This window comes from Ascaphus truei, chromosome 2, assembly GCF_040206685.1.
Source record: "Ascaphus truei isolate aAscTru1 chromosome 2, aAscTru1.hap1, whole genome shotgun sequence".
Lineage (NCBI taxonomy): Eukaryota > Metazoa > Chordata > Amphibia > Anura > Ascaphidae > Ascaphus > Ascaphus truei.
Window position 1 is genome coordinate 351,417,487 of NC_134484.1, and position 23,746 is coordinate 351,441,232.

Here is a 23,746-nt window from a genome sequence, read left to right on the forward strand (position 1 = left end):
GTGGCTGTTTTTCAATAAGTATGCTTCAAAGAGGCTGGTTTTAGAACCAGTATTCTGTCGACTACGTTTATTACACCTTTTGCAGAGAAGTGGTCTATTTGCAAAGCTCAAGTCCTGAGAGACTCTTAAAGGTTTCCATTAGACCCCAGCACAACCACTAAGCCATAGCAAAAGTGTTTGTGATTACTGCATAGAGGTAGAAGGTGGTGTAAGGATCTCTATTTATGCACCAGAATCAATACATAGTTACAGAAGCATAATAAATTATGCCACATTGTTTAAGGTGTATTTAGTCTTAATAACAATCTATGTTTATTATAGCAGCCAAATGACCGTTTTTAATAAATAATGACGAGTACTTGGGGGGTGGAGGGGGTCAACGAATCTCGACCAAGAACAGTAGTTACACAATGGCATGTTTACTAAGCGGTGCTCATTTCCAGTATCGCTGTCTGCAAAAGAATCTGGTATTATTGGGGTGGCACCCCTGTTAGACCTGTTTCCAGGGTTGCTTCCAAAACCTGAAAATGCATTAAAAAGAGAGAGAAAAACAATTACATAAACAGATCATGTGTATACGAGAGAAAATAAAGACGACATCGCCCTTAAGCCCTTGTGTTTTTGGCATGTTTGACATGTCATTAAGGCAGATAAAATCGCTAGGATGGAGCAACAGGTTGAGAGCAGACAGTGCTTTGTTCCAGTATATAGAGTGTTTTTTTATATTTAATGCACTTTAGCCCGGGTTTCTATTATACTTCATAATATTGTGCCTTGTATATTATTTCTGTAAAACAATCCTATGTACCATGCTGTGTTCAAGCAGTGGGCTGCATGAAGCGCTTTAAGTCCCATTGGGAGACCAGCGCTATATGAAATAAAGTTATTATTTTCTCTATAGTTACAGTAATTAGCTGTGATTGTTCTCCTTATTGTTCATTCTTCTAAGGCCATAATCCCTAACTATGACATGGGTATCTAGTTCAGCTTTCTGTCATATTCCATGACATGTAAACACATTATTTATTGAAGTAATATCTATTTGCTTTTAACCGTGATATGTTTATATTTGCTAATACTATGGCATCCTGATGTCTCCCACTTGGTACGTAGGAGTTTTTGAATAATGGCTACTGCTGAAGACGTATTGAAGTTGTTTCCTCTGGGTTTTAGATGATAGATTGCGTTGAATACTGTAATTTCTGAGTAGAAACGTAAACTATAGCTGAACTAAATAAAGCATGTACCATTTCAAATGGTCTGCACATTTAAAAACCTATAACTGAAATATTTGAGCTAGGTAAACAACTAATAACTGTCCACAGCAAACATCACATAAAATTTTCACTGTGGGTAATAATAACTTCATTATATTATTAAGCACATTGCACTTCTCAAAGTAATTAAATAAAAAGCGCTTGTTGTATGTTGATTAAAACAAACATTTTTACACACTTCCGTATGTTTGATTTCATTTCCCCCCTCTGCACTTGCTGCTGAACGATATAGTCCCTAAAGACAGAAAAGCATTGTGATAATGAAGTGGAGATCCTCCTGGGGAAAAATGTGATCAACACAGCGAGGAAATACGTCAAGGTCACGGAAAAGTGGCCGAGTCGAGCAAGTTTCCTCTTCGTGGAAGATTAGGAAGTCTTGACTGTCCAATGTGCATGCCAGATTGAAATCAGAACGGGTCTGTCGAAGGCCAGCATTATTTCTTATATGCAGGAGTAAAAAAGCACTCGATCATGGACTTAAAGCACTCACTTGAACATAAAAGTCCCTAATCATTGTCCCAATGACATCAAGGTTTCCTGTTCGCATCCCCAAAAACAAGGCTGGCAGCCATATTGTTTTCCCAGAAAACAGCAAATAAAAAAGTAAATATCTCAGAAACTGGAGGACTCTCAGAGCCAAACATAATGCAACTCAGATTAAGGGGGGAGAGGGAGCATTGGTACGATGGATTGGTATGGTATATAGTCACTGGATATATACCATGCATATGCCCTTCCCGAATATGTACCAATAGCTTTTAAAGCAGAAAACATTACCAATGAATTGCTGTTGAATAAATAATATATATGGTGCGTGGTAATTGAGTAAATTATCTATTTTCACTTATCCTTTTTGACCTTAGGTTGACAGCCTGGTTTTGTCATTCATAACGTTAGCTGCAGTCAGAAGTAACTTGTGGCTGACAACATCTCCTGGTCACTGACACAGTCTTTATGGCATTTTCAGCACTGGTCATGCGCTAAATTATCCAGCTTCAATATATCAATATGTACATGCACAGAGAAGATAAAATATAATATTTGATCAACCAATAAAACAAGCAATTCTATGGATGCGGCATGTAGTACTAAATATCCCTTTGCTTTACTAAAAGATATAAAGTAGTAAAAACTTATACTGATTTAACACAATTAAAAGAAACCATAATCTGCATTACTGATATATAAAATAAAAAAATGTTTGTGTTTAGTCTTTATTTTGAAAAGCCTTTCTTGCCAAACAATGAACTCATTAACTAATTACTTGTCTAATTACCTATGAGTAAAATTAGCAAGTGTCTTGTCTGTGATGACATGCTACTGAATTTAGACCTCTTAGTACTGACCCATTATGCGGAAATATTTCATCCCTTAGCAGAGCATACACCAGCCCAAGTGCACAGACTGCTCAAGTTCAATCATCTAATTCATGGGTGTGTTGTTCTATTTGCCCCTTTTATTTTAGCAAAGATAACAAGTGCATATCCATTAAAACAACTACATTCAGCAATACATCAAAAAACAAAAACAGGGAACAAGGACTTGTGCATATAGTGCTGCTGCAAGAGTACTAACTAGCAGAAGGATACGTTTTCATCAAATTAAGTTTTAAAAAATAAGATTTGTCGTTCAAAGTAGCTTTTGTAAGGAACATGTATTCAGATACAGTATATATATCTCATGTATTGGTCACTGCCTGACATCTGTGTGGTGTAACATGCAAAGTATACAAATAGCAGGAACAATTCGTTTTTTGAGTTTCACTTTGACATTGGAGAAATTGTATCAAAGAAGTGTTCAAGATTGCATGGGGAGACACAAAGGAGTCTGCTCTTATCTTCTGTATCCTTTCTGTCCCCTCCACCTGGGTGTTTTGTGCATCATGTACTGTACAGTGTTACCATCTAAGGGTAACAATTCTTTCAATAGGTCATTCCATAGTGTCATCATTTTGCTGAGGCTCTGAAGATTTGCATCTCTTTAAGGCTGGTAGCCAGGCACGGGGAGTGTTTCAGTTACATCACAGTAGAGCAGAATCATAATATAGAATGTTCCACAAAGTACACTATGAAGAAGCTAAAATGAGATATTCGCTAATGACATATTTACAACACCATATGAACGCTTCACTCAATGGTCTCATTTATGGAAATCCCAATTATTCAATTGAAAATTCACCAAAGCCTCAATCATTTGAAATGTTTGAGCATAACAGCTATGGTACATGTCACTATGAATCGTATAGTCTAGACACACACCCTCTCAAGCTAGTGTTTGAGAAATGAACATCAAATTTACTAATATCTTAATTTCATAAGGTATGACTTAATCTTCTGTTATGACCCCAAGGAACGTATAATCCATTTATACTAACTACTATCATATAAACCCCTTTGGGCTCTGCAGAATGATATACTGCAGGTACATCTGTATAAAAGGGATTAATGCAGCAGTGCTACTTACGTAGTAACTGCTTATTTTGCCAGGTGTATTAGTATGACTTTTTACATGATACACTGGTAACATGATCTCTGCATTTCTGATTTCATTTTTTGCTCATTAAGCTCATGGCTCACTCTAACTCTCCAGTTAAAAAAGCAATGCAAACGACACTATATTTTGTGTTGTTTTGGTAACAGGTTTGAAGCAGGGGGTCTCCGGAGCAGAACCGCGTTGATTGAAGCTCTGGGAATGCCGTGCTTCCCGAGATACCTCCCGTGCTGCCGGTAGGAGCCCTGGCTGGGTTCACAATATGACAGTTTACAAGTCCCGTGTCCGGCGGGCCAATGGGAAGTTGCAACGTCATCCTTCGCATCTTCCTATTGGCCCACGTGATGCGGGAGCTTTAAACTGCACAGTGATACCGGCAGCACCTACAGATGTAAGTATCTCGGGAAGCAGGGTGTCGCCGGAGCTGAAATCAGCGCTGTTCAGCTCCGGAGACCCCTAAACTGTTACTCTGAGTACTCCTTTAAAGCAGCAACCCCCCATCCCCCTAAAATGATTTGTTTAATTTAAAGCTTACTTGAACCTAGGTGTCCCTCTGAGAGGTGATCTATGGTTCCCTGACCACCATGGACCCCCCACCCCTATGGTTCCCTGACCACCATGGACCCCCCCTTATGGTTCCCTGACCACCATGGACCCCCCCTATGGTTCCCTGACCACCATGGACCCCCCACTATGGTTCCCTGACAACCATGGACCCCTCCCCCATGGTTCCCTGACCACCATGGACCCCCCTTATGGTTCCCTGACCACCATGGACCCCCCTATGGTTCCCTGACCACATTGGACCCCCTCTATGGTTCCCTGACCACCATGGACCCCCCCTATGGTTCCCTGACCACCATGGACCCCCCCTATGGTTCCCTGACCACCATGGACCCCCCCCCTTCCCGTTCTGGAGATATTTGTTTGGTTTTACTGGTGACAGATTTTACACGCTAAAAAAATTAAATTTGATCCGCAGGATTACAAATAGAAAATTGCAATGTCACCTGATGATCACACTGCAACTTTCTATTGGCCGCTAGAGACGGCGCTGCTGACCCTGTGGCCCTTTTGTGTCCGCCCGGCAAGTATTCTTGCCCATTGAATAAAACATGTAATTGCTCAAGAACCATGGGGGAACCTTACATGGGGGAAGCACAAATCAGCTCCGGCAACTCCCTGGTTATGGTAAACTAAAAAATAATAAGAATAATCCAAGCAGCGCTGACTGGTAATTTCAATCTAAAGATGGACTGTCTACAAGGTACTGCTAGCAAAATACTCATTCTGCTTTAGCTTGCTATCTCTTTTTAACCCTTTGAGTGCCCAACCTTGGAGAAGTTATCAGTATAACAGATCCTCTATAAAAAGGTTTTATTGATTTGCGCAAAACTGTTTTTTGTGGAACCATTTTCCACACATTATCATTATACTTGATCTGAACTGAGTGTTGTTTACTTTACATTTTTTTCTGGCCCATAATATTTGCTTTGTTCTCATTGCCTAACACTTTTCATTTACCTGTGGTTTTGCGGTGTACCTTTCTGCATTTTTCAGTCCTGCTCTGTGCCTGGAGCTTTCTGCCACAATCCCCACCAGTTTCTATATTCTCACAAGTCAAAGAGAGTCTCCAACATCTAAACTTCCGTTAAAGATGCAGTCCCATCTTGCTGTCCCAATTTATGCACTTTTGTCTCCATATTTCCTTAACTTTTGATACTTTGTTTGTTCATTCTATTCACTGTGTAACTTCCACTCCAGGAGTTCTGAATCTGTGGTCCCCAAAGTCTTTAAAGTTGTTAATGTTTGGTGGTGTGCCCTGACAATACTTTAGGCAGCCCTCCTCAGCTGAAAGTTAATTTCTAGTTTCATGCTAGGATTGGCCAACTGGGTCCCTATTTGGGAATCTGGTGCTCAGGGTTTTATTGCTAAATCTTGAGTTTATGATATTTAGATGTCCCTAATTTGGGAATTTAGTGCTCAGGGTTCTAGTGTTGAATCCGGAGTTTGAGAAAATGATTACTATTTTCATGAGAGATTCAAGTAAGCCCATGAACTAAACAGGCTGCTGCTACAATTTGTTCTCCTAGTTCAACATTCAATGCGAGAACAATACTCACTCAATAGAGACAACAAACGAATATAGATCCAAATACTGCTTTATATTTGTGTGTTTGATTGTTTATTGTGTTGGTATTTTAGAATTGGTCCTGGACTTGTTTTTGCCAATTCTTTGTTTATATTTAGAAGTATTAGAAATAAAAGTTATTTTTTTAACTACAACTTTTACCATTACATATACCCAAGATAGTGAGTGCATTCTGAAGGGATCTTTTCTTCTTTTGTTAACTACATGCCACTTATCCCTATTGCACCTCTATCTATTCAACAATTCATTTAAGCTGATGCGGGAGTATTCACTTTTCCCTTCCCTACCCCTCACTTCCCTTCATTATCAACTGGGTACCAGGTCGGCCCTGGGTACTCAATGACCAGACTGGCAAAACACTCCCAAAATGACAAGGAAACGCATACAATCTTGAGTAGATGCGGGAGTCTGGTAGAATCTCCCATGACAGTCTGCGTGTGGGTGCGAGGAGAATGAGTTTGCTCTACTTGTGTCTATCATTGTATGTATGTATGTATGTGTATGTACAGTATATACTGTACATATAAGTAGGCATACATGTATAAGTGTGTACGTATGTACAGTTGGGTCCGGAAATAATTGGACACTGACACAATTTTCATAATTTGGGCTCTGTACGCCACCACAATGGATTTGAAATGAAACAACCGAGATGCAATAGAAGTGCAGACTTTCAGCTTTAATTCAAGGGGTTGAACAAAAATATCATATGAAACGTTTAGGAATTGCAACCATTTTCATACACAGTCCCCTTATTTCAAGAACATGCTATTATTATTATTATTATCAGTTATTTTATATCAACATTTCCTCAACCGTTGCTGTTAGAGGATGATACAAAATGATCACTTGACATATTGACATACACGGCTACAAAAATGGTCATTTGCCACTTTCTTCCTGATGAAAACTCCCCTTATTCCATTTCAAATCAATGGAAAGTGAGCTGAGATTGAGCGTGTTGGCCAGTCTGCCGCTGGACACTTTAATCACCTCCGCATGTTTGGGAGAGGAGGCGCGATATCTTCATTCCATTCCTGCTTTTGCTGCACACAACATAATGCACCTTTTCACATGAAAACAAGTCTTACTGGAGCACATGTTTCCTCAGATAAACAGCACATTGTTGTGAGAAGGAGATAAAAGCCTGGACTTGCCTCCTAAGAAAAACAGATCTCACAGTCACAGTCACTCTCCCTTCGAAAACATTTTCTTCACAAGCAGAAACGAACTTGCAGAAAATGAAGAGATAAAGGGGATTATTCATTCAACTGGGATAGTGTCAAACAAGGCACTTTTACATGGAAATTCCCATTGAAATCAATGGTTGTTTCCATGTGATAGTGATCGGAACTATTCCAGTTTAATGAAACATCCTCAAAGAGTCACAAAACTCTTTAATCAGTAGGGTTTTCAGTGCAATAGGTTTTTATATCACAGTATTTTACAGCTATTTAGCATTTAAAGGGTTAGAAATTAGAGATACATAGAGCCCTATTCAATTTGCTGCTTAGATGGCTTCCTCTTGTACCCATTTAAGTGAATGGAGCTGTAGTCTTCACCAGCATAGGTAATATGGGCCATAAAAACTGGAATGCCCCCTTTTCCTATATATCGTCTATATGACACCCTCCTTCTATTTCAGTGTATCCATCCTGCCTTTACCATAACACCGCTATCACCCCTTAACAGGAAAACAGAGTCCCAACGGCTATCTCTATGACAAATACGTTCCTCCACATATTAAAACTAACACTTTCACTCCCGCTTTCATCTTAGATTGTCAGCTACCTGGTCTAAGGCTCCCCTTATCTACTGTACCAGTGCATTTAATGCTGTTATTTTATTGTTATTTGCATTGCACACACTTTGAACTGTGCTCTAGGCTATGGTTGCAAATAAGTTATAACCTAATAATATGCATGCACGAAATTTAGATATTCAGTTATTATTTCCTGTTATATACCCAAAGGGTTCCTCCGGCAAGAAAGCATTTTGAAATCCCTTTCACTTGTTTGATTTGTACTATCCCTATCAAGAGGCTGTTCCCTGCATCCATATCTCTTTCAGGGAACAGGGGCTTTCTCATACTTCCTTTAAGTCTACCTCCAGCTTTAGAGCATAACTCATTATTCTTTTGCACTCTGAAAATACTACCCTCCCGTACATTATTTATATTGTGCCATATTTATACCTTCAAGGTTAACAGATAAACTGTAGCCCACAAAGGACAATATAAATCATTTTCCTTGTCTGAGCCAATGCCACTTTTTGGAATTATGAAGGCATATTAGCATAATGTAATTGGCTGGCAGCAGGAACTCTCCATCGGCATTAACAATGTGTACTCTATAAAGAGCCCAAACACACACACAGTTTATTCACATTACGAGTTTAATCACAGCTCATTAATAATCCCAGAAAAAAAACAAAAACAATGTCATCAAACCTCATGAGAAGCAAATCACAATGGGAGTGTGAGAGATGAGGCATATTTATCAATGAAAGCATTGCATACATTTCCTACACATAACTGGGAAGTTGGAGTTATTGTGATATTGTCGACCTGTATAAATCAGCCCTTATTGGCTATGCCAATGTAGTTGGTTGTGTTACATTCTAAAGTGCCACAATTTAAGTGCCTCTGGGGTTAAACTGGAGGGGAACAAGGAAGGAAGAAGTAGATTAAGAAGGGGCTTTTAAACACGTAATCAACCACGCTGCCACTGTGAGGATTTACTATTTTAACTTTCTTCGACAATTTCTTCGACAATTTGTAGACAATGGAAACACCACAACTTTATAAACGTCTGGATACTCTTCAGTGCTACACTACACTCACAAGCCTACTGTACGCACACCCTCACCTGCACTTTCACTCATACTCCTGAGGTTCTGCAATATCAGTTAATTCACTTCTCATACCTGTTGTCTCTCCATTAACCATATTACCTGTATTTCACATACTACCTGTATTTCACAATGCCCTCTTTATTGCTTTCTCTGATTTCCTCACTCCTTTGTAAACTTGTTTTGAATTTTCCACTCTCTACCTAATCCGGGACATTGTCATATGCACACCTGCTCTCGCCCAATTCTCCCCGCCTCTTCCTTCTTCCCTGCTAAGGGCACAAACCCTGCCAGCTTAATACATATTCCCTTCCTTCTCTCCTCCCTTACTGTGTGCCCTCTGGAATGCTCACTCATTAAAAACTGGCTCTCTTTCCCTTTATTTCTTTGCTCTAACTGAAAACTGTCTCTCTCACCGTGACTTTGCTGTTGACGCTACTGTCTACTATGGAGGACTTACGTTGTCTCACACCCCATACTCCAATTGTTGAGGTAGTGGGGTAGGTCTCCTCTCTTCCTGCTGCTGGTTTAAGCTCCTCTCTTTGCCCCCATTTGTTTTATTCTGTTACTCTATTGAAGGGTGCTGGTAACTGTATTGATTCCAGAAACATTAAGACACTTTGTGGACTGTGATATCTTTTAATGGACCTACATATCAATCATACAGTTTTTCAACACACACAAATCCAATCCACCCCATCTTCTCTCTGTATTTACCTCCTCAGAACTTCTCCTCCCATTTTCCTTCCTTCACTTCTCAGACCTTTGCTGACCGTTTTAAAAGACAAGGTGGATGCTATACACAGTGAGATTCTGTGTGCCCCTTCCTCCTTGACTTTGCTTGTAAACAAACCACTCGTGACTCGTTCCCTCCTGTTAAAAAGTTATACATTTCTAGGCTGCTCTCCTCCTCTTCTCCCTTTTCCACTTGTCCTTTCAAACGTATCCCCTCACATCTTATCAGACCTCTTGCTCCTATTCTATTCCTCCTCATCCATATCTTCAACTCCTTCCTATCCTTTGGCAGTTTGTCCTCGGAAGTTAAGCATGCAGATGTGATACTTATTCTCAATATCAACATCCTTTACCCTACATGCCTTAATAACTACAGCCCTGTCTGACACCTGCATTTTTCCTCCAAACTGCCAGGATGTCTCATTTTCTCCTAGATCAACTTATTAATTCCCATACCCTCTTGGACCCTCTGCAAAATGGCATTTGTACAGCTCACTCTACCGAGATTGTTTTCACCAAAGTAGCCAATGTTACATTTGTCTGAAGCACTTATTCCCATTATGTGTTATTTATATTATTTGTTATTTATATGATTACCATGTGTATTACTACTGTGAAGCGTTATGTACATTAATGGCGCTATACAAATAAAGACATACAATACAATACACCAAAGTAGCCAATGATCTCCATGAGGCAAAATCAAGGTAATATTTCCCTGCTTATCATACAGTACTCAATCCCTTTGCTTCTTTAGCTACAGTTAACTTCGCTCTTCTCTTCTCTCTTCTACCTCAGTTTCTATACACGCTTTGTATCCATAACAAATCTCTATCCTGGTTCTCCTCATACGTTTCCCAATGCTCCTTTTCTGTATATTTTGCTAGCATATCTTCGTACCCTGTTGATCTGTGTGTTGGTGATATGATCTATCTCAAGGCTCTGTTGTGGGACCTGTCCTTTTCTCTCTCTCTCTCTGCACACTATCACTTGGTGGCCTCATCAACTCCTTTGGCTTTAGTTATCAGCTATACGCAAATGATATGGAGATACCTCACACCTGCAATCCATTCCCAAGTCTCTGATGTCCTATTGGCTATATCCTCAGGGATGGTGTTGCACTGCCTCAAACTCAATATTTCTAAAAATAGATATCCTTATATACATCCGAAACCTGGCCCAATATCCCTTTTTTCATCACAGTAAAGGCAACCTTCATCTTTCCTATCACCAGGTAATCAATTATGAAGCTTAATTGATGGGGGAAAAAATGTCAACCGCACAGGATGTGGTTGGGGAAAGTTTGATGCTGTACAATTAACTGGCCTAAGCTTGCCCTTCTGCTTCTATCAGACATTCATAACCTGAGGTTTGTTTTGCTGTATCATTTTTTTACCTGTGTCAACTACCAGAAGTTGTAACTTCAAACTGAATATTTGTTACTAAAAATACTAAATATATTATCCATATTAAGTGTATCATTACCTATCATTATTAGGAGCCAATATATTATGCAGTACATTATAAAGGGCAATAATATGATATAGTATATAACAATCAAATGTTTGTTGCAGAGTAAGGAGGTGGTATATTTTAAACAAATGATGCAAATGGTGTAATTTTTATCTTGCTTCTCTTGGCATCAATGTATCAAGTTCTTTGCTCCAAGTGTGGCAATAGGGGGAGTTAGGGAGAAGCTACAGTACATGATTTTACATACAGGAGTTTCATACACTTTAATACTTTCACTTGGATTCCTGTGCAATGTTGTTTTTTTGCAATGGTTTAGCCCTCATTTTGCAGCCACGAGGCTTTAGTAAATAGACCACTAAGACATCTTGATATAAAAGTTGGCCGTGTGTAGAAGCAGCCTGAAGAGGACCTGTCTGTGCAGGGGGGGTCAGGTGGTTCCTTTTCTGGAAAAAACATGCAGTATGTTATTTCAACTACAAAACATGAAAACGCTAATTAATTGCAAGCCTTATGCAACATATAGTGGTAGGATTAAATAGTTACATATAATAAATTGCAAGCTTCCGTGCAGCATTCAATTATAGACAAGGTGGAAGATTAAAGGAGTGGTCCTACATGTCTATGGCAAGCAATCACAGAAAACCACTGTTCGCTTCAATGGGAGTTTTCGGCCAATCGCTTTGGGTTGGATAGAATCAGCTCCTAAAAGAGAGAATAGTGCATTTCAGCAGCAGAGGTTCCCCTGGTTTTGACTGTGTAAAAAAAAAAAAAAGTGCAGCGGCTGCTACTTTACAGTACACATTGAAAATAATGAATGTATAGTCATTTTTGTGGCAAAATACCTACTTTTGCAGATTGAGACCTCAGCCCGTTAATCATTAGTTGCATCTATTGTCCCCGGGTAAACCTCTTTTGGCTTTGCCTCCTTCTGTCGTTTGTGACATATTCAGAGTGAGTGGGTACTCGTAAAGATATAAACTGTTAGGGCTATCTATTATATTTTGAAATCATGTTATACCTGAGGACCTCCATTTGATTACAATACAGTCTTGTGTATAGTGTTGGTGCCAGTCGAACCCACTCTACAGACTGAAAAAGCAATGACGTATAATAAAAAATACTGCACAATTCTGCCATGAAAATATTATGTAATATAGCGTGCGAAAGATCACAATATGTCTACTATATGCATTATTGAAGCATTAGCTTTATAATACCTCAACCATTGTATATTCTGCAACTCCATTTCTGAATTGTTTATATTGTATAAAGTGAATACATTCAGTCTCTTCCCCTCATTTATCTTTGGTCTTCTCTGTATGTTTTCTGTCACGCTCTCTTAATTTGGAGAAAAATGCTTATTTACATATAAATTTGCATACCTGAGAACACTACCCACTCCTCTCTTTACAGCCACTTTCTCTCTGTCTTTCACGGCCCCTTTGTGATCAGTTCAATATTAAATACAGTAAAGTCCTCTTTACCTTTTTGACGATAACATTTGCCTTCCTACACTCTTTGGACGTCACTGAATCTGGCCCATTAACTTATTACTACAGGCAGTCCTCGGTTATCCGACACAATGCGTTACTCAAAATGGCGTTGGATAGCGAAACGTTGTAAAGCGAAACGCGTTTTCCCATAGGAACACTGTTTAAATGAAAGGTTCCGTTCCTGAAGGCATTTTTAACACTAAAATACACCAAATATTTTATGCAGGCAATAAGATATGCAGCACACACATACATTATATAGTGTATATACTGTATTATATATATAATATAACATAATATAATATAAAAATTTAGTATAATATAAATATTATATACACATAAACAATGTTGCAAAGCGTCGTAAGAGCGTTGGATAAGCCGTTTTGGCGTTGTAAAAATGAACATAGGTATGCATTGCATAGCGTTGGATAAGCCATTCGTTGTAAAGCGAAGCGTTGTAAAACGAGGACTGCCTGTACTCTACCCTAGTCTGTAAATATGCCACTAGGGTTTATACATCTTGGATGTTTAGATAACTTATAGAAAATTGTATTTAAGGATCAACTAAGAGTATAATTGGGGAAAAAAGAAAAGACAAAACTAGTTTGCCTAACATTGGATTTCAGTGGAATTTTTAAAGCCATACTGTGTAAATAAAAACACATTTTACATTGTAGCATACAGCATGAATGATAATGTTCATACCTCAATGATTTCATTCACATGTTAATAATAATAATAGCATGTTCTTGTAGCGCTGCTAGTTTCACGTAGCTCTTTATAGAGACATTTTGCAGGCACAGGTCCCTGCCCCGTGGAGCTTACAGTCTATGATTTTGGTGCCTTAGGTCACAAGGAGCCAATGCCAGGAATTTAACCATGTTCCCCTACTTCAAACTCGGTGCCAGTCAGTGTCTTTAGTCACTGAGCCGCTCTCTCCCTGGAGTTCTTACATTATTTCAGGCTATATGCAGTGCATTTTAAAGTCCTGGTGAAACTGTACATATTTGCATGAAAGTATTCCAAATACAATGTTACACCGGCACAATTACCGTCTAACTGCATTTGCATATAATGTTATCCTACACCTGTGTATTTTTACAGAGCACTCACTATCTGCCACTGTGCAGTTTCATCTTCTTTATTACCCAGCACCACTGTGCCATTTTTACGGTGTAAACCTTTGTCATATTGAAACACAGTATAAGTTAACATTACATCTTTTTAGATTCATGGAAACCCTCCTCAACTAATATACAGTAGTTAATATGTTATGTGGAGTATTGCATAGATGTTCCAGGCATTCACGTCAGTCACCTCTGCCTGGATCTGTTTATTTTATACTGAAAGAAAACGAGTCAGGCTACACATGAAAGTGCCACGTTTCATACCGTAGGTTAAATTTGCTTGACACAAGCCTTTATTTAAGAGGGGGAAAAATAGGCAGTACCTGTTTAAATAATTTTTGCCACATTTTGCATAGTTTTTAGTATTACAGTATTTATTATTACAGTATTTATTATTACAGTATTTATTATTACAGTATTTATTATTACAGTAGTTAAAGGGAAAGATCAGTGGAACGATGAGGCAGAGACAGGAGGAATACAACATATTCTAAGGCCTCGGCCATGTTACTTGGTTGCTGGCGGAAGCGCGCTGAGGCGCGCTCCCGCTCAGCACTGAGCCCCTACAGCCGCAATTAGAGCGGCTTTAGTAGGGGCTCACCTGCACTTCCGCGTGCTTGCGGAAGCGCAGGTCTTAGGGGAATTTAAAATTCCCCCGCTTGCCCGCCCAATGAGGGCGAACCAGCTACGTGACGTCACTGGCCCGCCCCCGGCCACTGACGCGCCCGCCCCCGGCCCGCCCCCTGAAGGCCCGCTGACGGCGCGTGCGGTAAGCAACCGCAAGGCCAGGGAAAGCACCCGCTTTCCCTGAGCCTCAGCGAGCAAGCAGGGAGCATGGACTCAGCCTAAGCCAGAGGTGCTCAGCTCCAGTCCTCAAGCCCCGCTAACAGGTCAGGTTTTCAGTACATCCCAGCTTCAGCACAGGTGGCTCAATCAGAGGCTTAGACCTGTGCTGAAGCAGGGACTGATTGAGCCACCTACGCCGAAGCTGGTATATCTTGAACCCCTGACCTGTTGGGGGAGCTTGAGGACTGAAGTTGAGCGCCCCTGTCCGAAGCTAATGTTTACAGACATTTCCAGGATTGACTACCAGGTTGTTATACTTCGTTTAGGTAAATACTAGTATATAAAGAAAAAAATCCACCGGAAATTGCTGGTTTAATGTCCATTGGCTGATTAGTAATCAATGGTTAAAATATGACTCCAGGTTTCCGTTGATCTACTGTTTGATATTGATCAATTTGAATGTACAGCTCAACCCCCTTATAACGCTGAGCTTGGGGTCTAAAGAATCACATCGCGCTATAAGGGGATCGCGTTATAAATAATGTGCAATTGTATGCATTGTACAACAAAGTATTTAAGACACCAATAATCGTGTTGTAAAGTATTCCTAAATACGAAAATTGGGAGCCACACTTGCACCGCGTTATAAGCGGATTCGCGTTGTAACGGATCGCTGAGGCTGAGCTGTATTAGCTTTTTTTCTTTTTTTAATATGTTATTCTGCACCAAGGAATAACAAAAGATGAACCACACATGTACTTACTGTATGTAAAACATAAACCTTACAAAATAAGTCTTACACATTTAAAATAAAAAATACCATCTGGTTTTAGTTGAGATCAACTAAAAATGAACAATTTGGAAAGACGTCGAACGCTCTATTTTAATTTTCATTGAACACAGACAATGGCTTTGAAATACACACATTGTATTCATGCAAGAGGACACAAATCTGGAAAGTATTCTTGTTCTTACTGCTTAATCAGTCTCTGCTTCAGCACAGGTGGCTTAATCAGTCTCTGCTTCAGCACAGGTGGCTCGATCAGAGGCTCAGTCTTTGACTGAGCCACCTGTGCTGAATCTAGGATATCCTAAAAACCTGACCTGTTGGGGGTCTTGAGCACGGGAGTTGGGCGCCCCTGATATAATGTATGAGCGAGCACATACTATGGGTAGTACATAAATGCTCTTTTCAATAAAAAGAACTATATCAATAAGTGAAAATTAGATTAAACTGTGTAAACTAATAAGATTCAAAATAGAGTTTTAATTTGGTTTTTATGTGTCTCTTATCGTAGTTGATTAAACACTAAAGGGTTTTTTCAATAACGTCAATTGACTAAAATGGGAGTTTTCAGCCCGGCAACGCCCGAAATATATTAACGAATAACTTTTTGGGGTGAGATATGAAACGTCTTCAATTTTCTGAAGTGCAATCATTTTTTTTAATTTTTTATATTATGTTAGAGAAAGTATCCTTAGAAACTCACAGAACTCTTATTCCATTACCACTGCGAAGGGTGTATAGGATAATGGAAGCGCCGTTGGCTTACAAAAGGATCTTTTACACAGATAATTAATAATATAAGGGCAGAGCAGAATCAAGCAATTGGATTATGTCACAAAATGAAGATAAAGGGCTGAAGGGATCAAAACCAGCATTTTACTTTGTCAATGGTTAGAACTCAATGTAGATGAGAATATGGGTCATATAAAGCTTGCTGGTAGCAATGATTGACAATTTCAGGAGTTTCAACATGCCTTGAACAAGATAGTATTGTTAAGTTGACCCTTCGGGGTAAAGGAATCTTCATGCAATTAAGTTATTAGACCATACTAATGGAACAAAAGACTATGGGGTGATTTATCAAAGTCTCCATGTTGCAAAAGTAGTGCAAAAAAAAAAGCATTTAATTTATTAAGGAAATAAAAAATATCACTTGTGAGCGCATTAACATCTCGGAAAGGTCTGCAACCCTGCTTTCTCCCATTATTTCGTGTTTCCACTGCAGCCAGGGATTCTGGGTAATGATACGCCAACGAGCACACAGTGTCGCCTTTCGCTTCAAATCTGTTTTAACATGGGCCTCTATAAGCTTACCGCATCACACAGCTTTGCAGCACAGCCTGGGATAAAGAAGTGCAGAGCCAGTTTAGTAAGGAAAACATTCTTATGGAAACCAATGGGATTTTCCCATACGATAAATCTGGATCAGCAATTGTGCACAGGTTTGCCCCAACGTTGTAGCTGGAAGTCTTTGATTAATGACCCCCTACATGTGCTGCGGCATGTCAAACCATTACTTTATATTAGTTGAATCACCGTCGCAAGTTTTCTGTTTTTCCTTAATAAATGGGGTGCAGTTTATCTCCCCCTATTTTGCAGCTGGTGGTAAAATTACCCTCATAGTCTGGCAGGAGTAGTCCTGAGAATAAGGCAGAGAAATGTGTTGCTTTTATACACTACAGAAAACAATGTGTAAAATAATGGAGATCATAATTTGAGAATTTGCATTTACAGTATTTTATCAAAGTAAAAATCCCCAATGTTTTCAATTTCATAACTTAAACCAGTTTGAGTGGCTTATCATTTCTAGTGCACGTCATCATAGTTTTGCTTGACTGTAGGGTAGATCACGTTTTTACCATTCTCCACGACCAATGAACTAATGGAAAAGTGACCAAAGTCTTTCAAACGTGTTATTTCTCCTGCAAGGCAGGTTGGATACACCTTGGTTAATGGAGACAATGGAAAAGGTCTAGACATTTCAAAAATGATTTAAAGATACTTTCCGGGACAATAACAACTAATTCTCATAGGGTCATGTGACAATCAGGAAAATGGATACAAAATTATGGATGGAAATATCAGGCCTGGCATAAAATACCTTTATTCCAAAATTGAAAAGGTTGACAGCAATATTGTATGAAGATAGCAACGTGTTAGCTTAATTCTTTCACTAATTTTGCTTGCACCCAGTTGAATATCTTGATGGTGGTAGCTTAGGAGTTACAGTAACTATTCAATTCATAGTTGGGATTAGGTTGAAATAAAACATATAAAGTGTTTGGAATGAACCCAACCTCAATATGTTGGCTGTTTTTTTATTACATGAACTGTTTGCATTTCTCATGTAAAGCTCAGGCTTTGCAAAGCCTGCCATGAATTACTGTAGATCATAACTGAGGACAAAGAAAGAGAAAAAAAAAAAAAAGAAACTGAAAGAGTTGCAATATTAATTTTTTCTACTGTCTGCGGAGTGCTGATGCATGGTGAACTGGCAGGGCGACGGGTAAAACAACGTTAAATAAAAATAATATTAATAAATAAGTGATGATGTCAACTGTATGTTATTAATAATGATAACAACATGCAAGAAATTCTTAGCACTAAGGTCACACAAGAGTAGTTATTTTGGGGATGTTTTTATTGCATTCATAATCTTCAAGAGAAATAAATAACCCCTTAATATGATGAGTGAAGTCGCTATGTCAACCTCCATTCTAGAACACTGATTAGGTGGGCAGCCAACTTGGAAACACCAATCATATAACTCCCAAGGACCCAGATTCACTAAGCTCCATTAGGGGGGGTGGGGGCTTTTACAGCCTATTAAACGTGATGTCAACCTAAGTTAACACCCGTTAATCATGACACAGTATTCTCAAAAGCAGATAATGTGACATTAACCATGTTTTACTCCTGTGAAAAGCATCGCTTCATATTTAACGGATGCAAATCTAAATTGTATGCAGATGAGCCTAAATTCATTTAATCTCATATTCAGTAAGCAGCATTGAAGCTAATGATGGTAAATAACGTATCGGTATTCAAGTCATACCTAACTCTGGCATTATTGAGACAGAAAAGATAGAGAAATCATTTCAACATATTATACACTAACATTTGCATTTTCCAGGTGTCTCGGGTGTATTCCCAGGTATCTTACCACGTGGAGTATAGGTTAACCCAGTGGAGCGACAACTTTTGTTGCTGCGCCCCCCTCCCTTGCCTCCCCCAGTGCTAGCACCCCCCGCCCCCCTTGCCTTGGTGCGGCATAAAATGACGCATTTGCCTTGCCATGGAGACGAGTTCTGAAGCCGGCAGAATCAAGGTAAGTTTAGTTGCAGAGGCCTCATGCATTCCCCCAGCATTTAATTTAAATACCTTGGGGAAGAGTGCAGAGCCTCTGCAACCGCCTGCGACCCCCAGTTTGTGCACCTATGGGTTAACTTATTTGGAATTAGGGGTGTAACTACACTACTGAACAACCCTGTATGGGGGGGCCCGAGAGTGGAGGGGGGCTATGGCTGACCGGTGCTGTAAATTTCTCACCCTGAGGCAGACCATAGAGCGCGACCACAATTTTTGAAAATACAATTGAATTTTTTTTTTTTGTGCGACAGCCACGTCACATGAGCGGTTCAGCCAATGAGGGCGCACCGCTCACATGACATCATGGCCATGCCTCCGCCACGCTTCCCTGTCACCACCCGATCGCCTCCAGCCTAGTCGATGTTTCGCGTGCGTGACGTCTCACATTCGGGCGCACGCTGCAACTGTAATCACGGCCTTAGAGAGAAGGGGCACGAGTTAGACAGGGGGGAAGAGCATGACAGAGGGGGGCTTTTACAAAGATGTTGTAGGGGGGGCCCAAAAATTGTAGTTATGCCACTGTTTGGAAGTATACAAGTCAGTGGGCCCTCATAAATTGTTCACTCTTACTCTTCATTAAAAGCTCTATTTCAGGGTCTAGCTGGGAGTAATGCCAATAATTAAATGTTTTGTTATTTGAAGATAAAACAGCATTAACCTGAAATAGCAGGACGTTAACCATATGCTAATAAACTCAATTACGGACGTTGTATTTGCATATAATTATCTTAAAGAAACACTCCTGGCGGCACTTTTTTGGTGTGTTTTTTTTTTATCTTTAAAATTGGATGATACAGCAGGTCTCCAGAGTTTAACTGCGTTAATGTCAGCTCGGGGGACCCCCTGTTTACCGAGATACATCTCTTGAAAGAGGGTGCCAGTTGCAGCCCAGGTGGGGATAGTCAGGGGCTATCGCTGCAGGAGGCTTTTTTGTCCAGCATCCTGCAGGCCAATAGGAAGCCGCGACATCATCCCTCGCGGTTTCTTATTGGCCCAGGTGAGGCAGAACATTTAAACTACGCAGAGATGACGGCACACTCTTCCGAGGTAAGCAGGGGCTCCCCGAGCTGAAACCAACGCGTTTCACCTCTGAAGACCCCCTGCTTCAAACCTATTTATGTATTATTTGGTTTTAAAAAATAAACAAATAAATGTGTCCCCAGAAGCGCTCCTTTAATGAAAAAGGTGTGTTAACTCAGTTCCTGTTTTAGGTAGTGTCACGTTATTTGCCATGATTTCACAGACCTTAGCGATTCTTAGTCCCGGCACTGCAAATCTATCCGGCAGCAAAGCTAAAGAACATTCTCTCCACATCATTTTAATGACAATTTTTTGCAATGTACAGTAACTATTTTAGCGCAGATGCACTGGAGGCGGCTCTGACAGTAACAGTTTGTTTATGCTTCGCATAATAATTGTTACCATTTTTGTTCTGCTGTTGCTGTCTGGTTATATCAAATTATATCTGAGAAAAAACAAACATTGTGGGATTTCCTCTGTCAGAGACATTTTGCAGTTTGTACTCTGAAATATTTTCTATAACATATGCATAGAAGTAATGGAAAAAAGTACATGATTTGCAAAGGGCTTCAATTTGGAGTGTCTTCCCCAAAAAGATACCCTAGAGCCATGGTTTCCAACCTTTTTTGGTTAAGGAACCCCAAGTGAAATTCTGAAGAGCCCTCAACCATCTCTGTGATCAGATGCATTGTAAATTCTTCTGTATTTGATACCATTTTTAAATGACCTGAAAATTGTAGGGAACCCTTTAGGGATGCCCGGGGAACCCAAGTGTTCCTAGGAACCCTGGTTGAAAAATACTGCCCTAGAGAAACTGCTATTAGAATACACTTTCAATGAAAACAACAAGTTCAAAATAGGGATTCCAGAGGATTTTTTTTTATATAATTTTCACTGCTTCCAATACTACACATAGTAAGTACAGTCTAGTCACATACAATCCTAAAGAGTGCGCAGTATAGGACGGACAAGACAAACCCAACGAAGACTCACAACATATAAACACACTACAAACAACACAAACCAAAAATAACAAAAATCGGGGGAGAGAAGAGGGAAGAAAAAGGCAGACCAAGTAGAATATGAAAAAATTAAATATATTGGTAGCGTCAAAAACAAAAAAGGGATCTCACTCACAAAGAAGCTTGAATAAAAAAGCATGGCAGTGAATAGCTGTGTGGAATCGCTGATCCCTGCGTTGGTGTTTCAGCTGGTTATGCTGGGCAGCAGACGCCGGTACTGCAGTTTTTTTCCTCGTGGCGTCTCTGATTGGACGTTTAGGCACATAGTTAGTATTATAGAGAGTTGTTGTAGAATAGCCCCACACATATTTGTTCTTGTTTATCTAGTCTAGTCACCAGCCTGTTGTGAAATACATTGCTTCGATTAACAGTATTGAGTCTGATTTTTTTTTTACAGCGTATTTCTTGTTTCAGTCACAATCACATCATTAATTTATTTTTAATCAATGCAAGATACCCCGTTTTTGGAATTTGTCTTGTAATCTTTGGAACTGGGGGACCTTTGGAGCCTATTCCCAGCTTCATGGTCACCAGGGTCATCCAATAAGAAGCCGCCATGTCATGCCCAAATGATATCTCGGCTTCCCATTGGCCTGCGGGAGTGAGGTTGACCTACAAAATTGATTTCCTGAAGGGGAAGAAAATGGCAAATTCAAAAGGTTAAAGCTGCAGTTGAGAAGGGGAAGGGGCTGTCACTTTGGAAATGCTTCGTACATTAGAAACATTAAAAATGTCTTTAACCCTTTGCGGTCCTATGTCGGAATATATCCGACAAAATATTTTACCACTTGTGGTCCAATGTCGGATTTCCTAGTGACCGCTATATGTCGCTATTATACAATAATGGCACGCTCTTGCCCGCCAAAGCCTGTCCGCTCCACCTCCGCACCTGCCCGCCCACTCCCCCTCTGCACCTGTCCGCCCGACCTCCGCACGTGCCCACCCGACTGCCCCACCACCTCGGCACCTCCACTCCTGCCCGCCCGCCCCACCACCTCGGCACCTCCGCTCCAGCCCGCCCCACCACCTCAGCACCTCCTCTCCTGCCCGCCCCACCACCTCGGCACCTCCGCTCCTGCCCGCCCCACCACCTCGGCTCCTCCGCACCTGCCCACCCGCACCACCGCACCTACGCACCTCCACCGCTCCTCCTCCGCTCCCGCCCGCCGGTCCTCCTCCGCTCCCGCCCGCCGGTCCTCGCAAATTAAATTAGACCTGCTGGCGCACTTAGTTTAAATTTATTGGTTCGCAAACAGTTAAAACTTTTTTTTTTACATTTTAAATGCTACAAGTATTTTTTCATAACAGAACTGATGCTTTAATTTTTCATGAATAGGGGGCACATGTAGCTAAACATAGCAGTTCAGCTCCAGAGGACTCTTAGTGCTGATTGTGGGGTGGGTGGGGTGGATGGGGAATTAAGTGCAGTATGGGGGGCAGTATGTATGTATGTATCTTTATTTATATAGCGCCATCTATGTACATAGCGCTTCACAGCTATAATACATGTGACATAATAATATAACACATAATAGGAATAAATGCTTGAGACATAAAAGTAAAAATATGAAAGGAGTCCCTGCCCCGAAGAGCTTACAATCTAAGCAACATTTTGTTTTAACGCACTGTCAATTAATATTTCCAGTTTCTCTCAAGCAACGGCTGGTGATTTTCTGGGAAGTGTCAAATTTCTCAATTTTTTCACTCTTAACTCTCATTTCAAATGTTTTAAATTGAATCCAATACTGCTGTAGCCCGTAGGAAGGACATACTTAATGCAGTATTTATTTTACATTCTGCTGTTCAGGTTCAAGCGCACATTTGCAAAGATATTAAATACTGTACACCTTAAATCGTGAAACCAATGTTTCACAAACCAGGGAAGGAGATACCGGACCAATCGCCCTCCCTTTGGTGAAACGCCGTTTCCACGGTTTGTCACTTTTTGGGGACATTTAATCCTTCCCCAACTCAACGTTTTTCAACCAAATCCACAAAGGCACAGATCTGGTGTGTTAGGATTCAACCATTTGTTTTCCTGTTCTTTTAAATATGAATCGACTTAAGCAAATGCCATATTTCCTTCAGTTTTATGCACTACGTATCAAATGCAAACACGTCTGTGCTTCCTTTCCTTTCGTGTCAAGAAACAGGATCCCACTAGTGTAGTTCTATTGCAGTTTAATGTCACTTCACAAAATTTCCCGAGGTGTCTTTGCTGTGTGTTTTGTATCCTTTCACCTTTTTAGTGCATTTTCCATGCACAGATGGGATAGCTTGACAACGCAGTCTGTTATTACAGTATCTCCTGTGTTCGTGTCTTTAACTATTTCCTGCCTGCCCGTTCCTTTCTTATGTGTCCGTAAAAAAAAAAGCAGCAAACGGATGTTCAGACAATCCTTTTATTTAATAGACTGCATGTTTTGACACTTTCTTTTTTTTTTTTGGTAGGAAGAAGCTACTTAGCATGGCAAAGGGCAAGATGTATATCGCACAGCACTGCATGTGTGCAAGAGAAAGCTGAATGAGGGTCCATTATATATTTAATTAATTTAGCACCTATTAATTGCTCTTAAGTGAACATCTTAATATGAACTCAAGTGCAAAGTATCTGAGCAGACTATTTAACCCCAATTATACGGAGGCAGGTCATCAATATCATTTGGATTCAGATAGACAAGTATTCTTGTAAGCTATCAAAGAGTTTGCGCATTGATACTGGTACAATTAAGTCTTTTTCACTTTAAAGTGGCAATCCAAGCTCTTTTTTAAAAAATTTTTTACCAGGATGGAAGCAGGGTGTCTCTGGAGCTGATCCCCATTAATTTCAGCTCCAGGAACTCCCTGCTTCCGGAGATACAGACCTCCGTAGAAGGTGCTGGTAGCTGCTCTGCTCAGCTAGCAGGAATCACGTAATGGCCGCTCTTCAAAGCTCCAACAGCCTGCGGGCCAATAGGAAGCCGTGACATCCTCAGGTTCAGCTTCCTATTGGCCCGTGTGACGCAGGAGCTTTAAACTTTAAAGCCCAGTCAGAGTAGCTACTGGCAACTACTATGAAGGTAAGTATCTCTGGAAGCAGGGGGTGCCGGAGCTGAACCCATTCATTTCAATCCTGACCCCCCCCCCTCCTGCTTCAATCCTGGGTCAAAGTAATTATTATCAATT

The 23,746-nt window shown here is 40.3% G+C and overlaps 1 protein-coding gene across 1 annotated transcript in view; it reads left to right on the forward strand.

The window, feature by feature from the left end:
- Positions 1-23,746, forward strand: part of CREB5 (cAMP responsive element binding protein 5) — a 370,960-nt gene that overhangs the window by 53,325 nt on the left and 293,889 nt on the right. The gene's annotated exons all lie outside the window — the stretch shown is intronic.